This window comes from Neltuma alba, unplaced genomic scaffold (genome assembly GCF_004799145.2).
Source record: "Neltuma alba isolate B1F8T4 unplaced genomic scaffold, ASM479914v2 tig00012694_pilon, whole genome shotgun sequence".
NCBI classification, from domain to species: Eukaryota; Viridiplantae; Streptophyta; class Magnoliopsida; order Fabales; family Fabaceae; genus Neltuma; species Neltuma alba.
Window position 1 is genome coordinate 374,235 of NW_021637121.1, and position 7,531 is coordinate 381,765.

Consider the following 7,531-nt stretch of genomic DNA (forward strand, 5'->3'; position numbering starts at 1 on the left):
ATCGATTTAATTTCTTATGCTCTGCTACATAGCGAGTATATCTTGAATCTAAGTCTGAAACTCAACTTTTCTTGTTTGTGTTCTTAATTTTTATTAAACATATACTTCGATTACTAAAAACAAGCAGGTGTGTGTGTGTGTGTATATATATATATATATATATTTATATATATATTTTCATACATATATGGAATGTCACCGGCCGGGAATTGCATCCTCATTATATTATTCTCTGTATGTCTTAATACTTCTTTATCCCTATGTGATTAAAATGTCGATCTATTGATTATTCCCCCACATTTGAAAATATTCAAATTAAATTAAAGGAGAAGAATTTGCTTGAGACCTGATGTGCTGATTCAAGTGATTTCTTTAGTATACTTCATGGGAATTATGGAAACCTTTTACGCCAAACCTACATGAAAGATTTACTTGGTATTTATATACGAAAATTAAGAATGAATGAGATATTTCCCCCTTAATTGATGATCGTACCTATTACAGCTAGATTACATATGAGGAGAATATATATTGAGATCATGTAGCGATGATCCAATTCCAGTGTTAATTATTGGCGATAAATTTTGACCATAAATTGCAATCATGCTTGGGTTGAACACATATCATATGAGAGGAAAAAAACGAAGTCTTAGATATATGCTTTACATGTTGCATTCTTCTCTTCTCTAGACACAAGGCTCAAACAACATACACGAACGAATGACATAACAACACACAACAAAAGGCAAACTTCAAAATCTACCAAACCGGTTAATATTTTATATTATTGACTGTCACTCTACTTCTTGGATTATTTCTAAACCCTGCATCAGACTTCTTGTAGGCACGCTGGACCTTTTTCTTATTGATGTACCTTCAGAATTAAAAGGATTAGAAGGTATTGGTAATTTGTCTCCTTCTCCTTCTAACATTTGAACCGCTACTTGCATTGATGGTCGATCCACAGGATGCCATTGAATGCACCCAGTCCCACTATTCCCAATTTTTTTACAGTTTTAAGCATCACTGTCTTCGTCTATATGTATCCTTACATCCTCCTTTTCTTCTAAAATATTATAGATCCATTCGGGATAGTGAATGTGGGGAGCATTTTCTGTTGTGTCATGGGTGATCCTTCTTCCTCCTATTAATTCAAGTAGCAACATCCCAAAACTATAAACATCTGCTTTGTGAGATACATTTCCAAAATTTCGTGAGAAGACTTCTGGAGCAATGTAACCCAATGTTCCTCTGGCGTTAGTCATTGACACTATGCTTTGATCTTTGGAACACAATTTGGCCAGTCCAAAATCACATATTTTTGGAGTGAAGTCATCATCCAATAAAATATTGTGAGGTTTGATGTCAAAATGAAGTATGCGTTGCTCGCACCCTTGATGAAGATACTCAATTCCTTTGGCTATACCTAAAGCAATTTCATGAAGCTTTTTCCAACCAACAAAGTTTTGGCTTTTGTCTAATGAATTTATGAAATTTTGTAAGGAACCATTTGGAAATATTCGTAAACTAGTGCTCTTCTAAAGCCATCAGCACAAAAGCCCATTAAGCGAATAATGTTGACATGATGGATTTTGCCCATTGTTCCAACTTCAGTGATGAACTCTTCACCATTTCCTTCAGAATTAGTGAGGATCTTAACTGCAACTTCGAACTCAGATGAAACGTTTCCTTTGAACACTGTACCGAAAGATCCTTCCCTTGACTTGACTTCAAAGTGATTGGTAATCCTCTTGATTTCAGCATAAGAATATCTGGTTGGCTTGCGAGCTCTATAATCTTTCAGAAACTTTTCAATTATTGCTTGGCTTTCTTTCTGTGATTTGTAAGGGTTGCAAACATAATGAATTACAACAGGGGTCAACACTAGAAGAAGTGAGCCCAAGATTGATCCTACATATGATGTGAGAGCTCGAATTTAGTTTCAAAATCTACAATTGGCCACTAGGAGAAAATACCAATATCAACTTGATGCTAACCTGTAATTACAAATTTGTTTGATAAGCCTGCAAATGAAATTAACATGATTGATCAATAGCATGCATAAGAGAATTTAACCCAATCATGACTTACATATGAGGAACTTTGATGCTTCACACCAGACAAGACATGTACACATTCATGCGATTTTGAAGGTGTTTGGATTAGCTTGTTTTAAATATGTGAGAGAAGTTTTATCTTGTGAAGTGCAAAAGAGCTTCTTTTTTTTTTTAAGTGATTATGGGGATTTGTCAAACAAGCACTTCATATGCTCATTAGAGGTAATTATTAAATTAACGAATGCATGTTATAGTCAGTTTATCTAAATGATGTACATTTTGACAAAGGGGATTAGGTTTTGATGCAAGAGATCAATATTACCTTTGTGACGAACCTGTAAACACGCAGTATCGTAACTGGTAGTATTATTCCTCGTTGTGATATCCTTGAATCCACATCTTGTTCCCTTTAATTCACAATGTTTACACATTGGATGAGACCACATCAAATGAAGAGTGCTATCATCATGCGCAATAATGTCATATGGGATGGATGAAACGTTGAATATTTTTCTGCAAAATAAGGGAAGTACTCCGATATCCTCGTCAGAATAAACAGCATATACTTGATAGGTTGAGCTGCTTAGACACCTTGAATGTAGTATTCTGTTCCTTGGTGACGAGCAATTGAAAATTGTATAGTCATAAAGATAGCGGTCTATGAATTGGAAAGGGGAATGAAGTAGAGTGAGATAACGGACGTGCCTTAAAAGGCAACCAGAAGGATCATATAACTGAATGCTTTGGGATTTGTAATCGATACATTTGACATTGAGCTTGACTGATCCAGGAAGCTCAAGAATAGCATGTTTGGCAGAAGAACATTCTAAATCAAACCCAGGATAGCCACACTGTTCTGATTGGCGTCCTATTACTCGAAAAGGAAACCGAACAAGAAGTTTCCCACATGATGTTTCAGGTTCTGGACAGCTATTCCAACTTCCTACAGACTCTGAAAACAAAAGAATTAGCAACAAACATAAGGGGAAGAAGGAGTTTACAGGCAAAGTTTCCATGTTCTGGCTTCTCCCAAGTAGCAAGATGAGTTAACAAGTTCCTAATCTCATCTCAAATACGAAACCAAGCGGTTTTTCTAAACACGTGTAGCTTCCTAACACTTTCCTTGCATGATGTACCTGCTTATGTCAATAACCTCTCACCTTTGTGAGTTATAGGGAGTCCTGTCAAGCTGTCAAGTGTCAACTTCAGAATAATTTCTAGGCAACTTCTGGATAATAAGAAACATGTGGTGTCAATACACAAGCTGTCAGTGTCATAAGAAAAACTTCTAGGCAGCTTCTTGATTATGCTAAATACATCGGTGGAAGGACTCTTATACGTCTTTCCGAAGTTGAAACTACTAATTACTCTTCATTTTGAGATCATGATAACGGACATGTGTTCCTCTTTAGGAAAATTTCTGGTCGCTTTGCTCATGATGATGTTATTTTGCAGAACTTGCGAGGCATTCGATGGACACAAGAACTGCTCTAGTTTATGCGGAGATCACGATGTTATCAGTCCTTTTCGGCTAAGAGAGTCTCCAGAGCAGTGTGGTGACCACAAGTACAACCTATCTTGCGAGCACAACCAATTGGTAATGTGCTGGCAATCTGGGAGATACAGTGTTGTGTCCATTAATTATGAGAACTACACAATCCGAGTGAGGGATGCTAATATTCTGGAGTTGGATTCCTCTTCCCTTCCTGAGTATTCTTTAACAGATTACAACTTTAGCTATCATGGTCTATGTAGCACCGGCTTTGATGAGGAGTCTGAAGATGGGCATGTGACATGGCATGAATTGAAGAAATATATGATATACGTAAGGTGTGAACAACCTGTGGATTCCCCTCGGTTTGTGGACATATCTCCTTGCTTCAAAAATTCAAATGGCTCTGTAGCTTCTTCTTCTCCATATTCGTACGTGAATGTTGGCAGCGAAACTCTCAGTGACTTGGGGTTGGACGATGATTGTGGCGTAGAACTTATATATATGACGTCGGCGCCTGCTCCAAAGAACAACCAGTCTTGGTCCTGCACAGACATCCACAATATGCTTCTTTATGGCTTTGAACTTACTTGGTCCAACAGTTTCTGCCCCAATGATGGAGAATACGCAGTCTTGCGCTTCCATCAAGGAAATACGAAACCAGTTTGTAAGTCAGGTAAGTCCATTATGTTAGTCGATTTAATTCCATATGTCAATACGCATATGCTCGACATATAACTGGGGCTCATTTCTTCGTTTTTTTCTTACCTTTGATTCATGCACTCTCTATCCTTACTCGTCCCTTGCATTTGGAATTCCTTGAAACAAGTCAATCATATTGTTAACATCCTATATATACATGTAATTCCATTTTTTAGGATAAAAATATCTAAGGATTTCAATTATTATATTTTACTTGTTAAAATACGAACTAATTAATTTGTGTCGTTTCTTTTCTATGCCTACAAGAAAAAAATTTATAATTGAAAAATCCTTCAATATAATAATTAATTATTATAATTCAACCCTAGCTTTTACCCATATTTTTTTTTTGGCCGAAAATTAGTTTCTACCTATATTCTCGCAGTCCAGGTTTGTGCGTAAGTTTTAGATTGTTGCACATGAAATAACTCTGATTGAAATCAAGATGTGTTGGCCAAAAAGAAAAATGAAATCAAAGTGTGTACAAAAATAAGAGGAAAAAAAAGAATGAAAATGCATGTTGACTAATCGAGTAACTTTCTTTACATTCAATGAAAAAGAATTATATTCAATTTTACTTTTGTATTTATTAGATAAAAACAATGCAAGAATAAAATGAAGATGATTAAACGATAAAAAGATATATTAAAAATTTTGGTTCAATAGTTTTTTTTAGTAAATTTTGGTCATAATATTCAGTTAACATTTAATATAAGTCCTCCTCCACCACTAACCTCAAGAATCACGATGACTTTACCTTGTATTTGGTAGGACTTAGGAGTACATTGGAATGGATTATAAAGAAATGGAAATGAGATTACTAATACCTCATTTCATATATTTTAAGAAAGATAGTAGCCCTCCTGTCTTTAATATAACATTTAATTTGTAGTTCATATTTAATTACAAACTAGAAAGTAGTGATATTTTGTATTATTGTATGTTTTTTTATTATAAAATATGAAAAAGATGAAAAAGATATAATGGTAATTGACTAAGTTGCTCTTGATAAAATATTATTTACTTTCAAAAAGGCTCCCAATATACATATACATCAAAATGCAATATTATATCAAAACTAATTAAAACAAAATAAATTAAAAAAATATGAATTCTGAATAAAATCGAAATAATAGATGTAGAAATGAAAATGATGACAGATATAATAAAAATAAATATAAAAAAATATAAATGAAGATGAGAAAATAAAACGTAAATAACCAAAAAAGTATAAATAAAAAAAAGTTTATTGACATGTTAAAAAATTCATTATATTTTGGCTATACTCATATATGACTATATGAGGGACAATTTTGACTTTACCATACTTCCATTGTCCTCCATTATAGAGATGGAATGGTTTCTTAGCTTTTAGTAGAAAATATTTGGTCCCCCCCCTCCCCCAAAAAAAAAAAAAAAAAAAACACACACAGCGCCAGGGCCATTCCTTGTAACACGGGATAGAGCAGGTTTTTTTTTTTGGGGGGGGGGGGGGGGGATTCAATTATGACTTTTGTGATCTTCTCCATAATTGTTATTTCTGAATGCTTGGCCATTATGGAAATTAAAAAAATAATGCAAAGCCAAAAAAAAATTAATTACAAACACCAATAGCCAGCCAGGAAAAAAACCCATTCAAATAAAACCTAGAGATACAACCCATCACACAGCAAAACCAAAAAACAAAAACCCAAAGTACAACTTATCAAAAGAACCATACTTTTTTCCAGAAAAAAAAAAATTGATGTTTTTTGTTTATCTCCTAAACTTTTTTTTTTCTTTATATAAAGACGTCACTCTAATTTTTATACTTTCAACTATTTATCTATATTTTTTATAATTATATCGCGTTAATCTATTCCCCACCGTAATTGCTCGACCCATCATAGTTTTTCATTGTGTAGGAGAAAAAGTGATCCTCGATCACAAGGATATAATGATTAGCACGCTGGCACTTGACTGTCCACCGAAAACTCATGTTATTCTCTAGTATTCTCCTTCTTTTATTTATTTTTTGTCAATTATTTTTCTTAATTTCTAAGACAAATCATCTGTGATATGTCAACTAAATACGTATCAGTGTATCACCTCTATGTGACGGCCATCATACATTTAATATTTTCTTAGTTATGAGGAATATATAACTTTTTTTTCTTTTTGTTTACCTTGGATATCATTTTATTGTGAGTGAATTTTTTTTATTTTACAATATTCTACCACATACCCCTACTAATGCATTCGTGTATCTGGTGTAACATCAGTAGGATGGAGCAAATTTGAACGGATCTGTTGGCCTATCGCATGTAAGCATCTCATGATAACCCATAACGTTTTTGGTTCCATGCATGGAAATTGCGCTGGATCAAAGAATTAATCTCTTTGAAAAAAGTCATAAATTTCTACTGCTTAAATATAAATTTTTTTTATGAATTTACTTTCAAATTTGTCCTACATCAACCCTTTTCCCCTTCAGAGATTACTTTCATGAGCTATTCATTTTACTATATTTTGCGTAAACTCAGAGTCTCTCCAAATTATTTTAGATTTGACTCTTTATCGAATTGGGGGTATTAAAGTTAAAGCCTCTCAACAAATATGCTTCATGAGATTCGAACTTGTAACCTTGTTCTTACAAGGATGAGATATTTGCTATCTCAACCAACATCTTATTAGTTCATTTTAATATAATCTTTATTGAATGATAGTGTATTTTTATTTTACGTTTCTTATACGGTACATAAATAATTGTTTATAGCTTGCGAAGGAATAGCTAGTGTCAAGAGCTCACTTTCATACTAATGTAACAACTTCATCACAGTCCCGGTCTCGTCCCGTCCCGTAAATACCACTAATTGCACCTACCACTTAAGATTGACTCTCACTATTTTGCTTCATTATTCTAAGTAGCAATGAGTGTGAAGCTCAGTTAGAGGTGTTTGTTCTGGTCCTTCTCAGCTCAACTTGATTAATCGGAATTTAATGTGGCATTGAGGTATCATGTGGCTAGGATGAGACAAATAATTAATTACCTCCAATAATTAAGATTTAAAAAAATTATTCAACAAATATATCTATAAATAATAAATTAATATTGGTTATTTTGCAGTTATACATTATAAATGTAGTTTGTACTTCCTCCTTAGGGTTAAGGTATAAATGCGTTTCGAAAGTTTTCATTCAGGAACAATAGTAGTGTCCCATAGGTTTTTCGCGTTCAAAGTTTCCTATAAGTATTAAAATGAAGCAATATTGTTTCTTATCATTAAAAATGTTAATGGTA

General features: G+C 33.6%; 1 pseudogene; it reads right to left on the bottom strand.

The window, feature by feature from the left end:
* Positions 1–794: 794 nt before the first annotated feature.
* On the bottom strand, positions 795–3,766 carry LOC114729909 (rust resistance kinase Lr10-like; annotated as a pseudogene).
* Between the last annotated feature and the right edge of the window lie 3,765 nt (positions 3,767–7,531).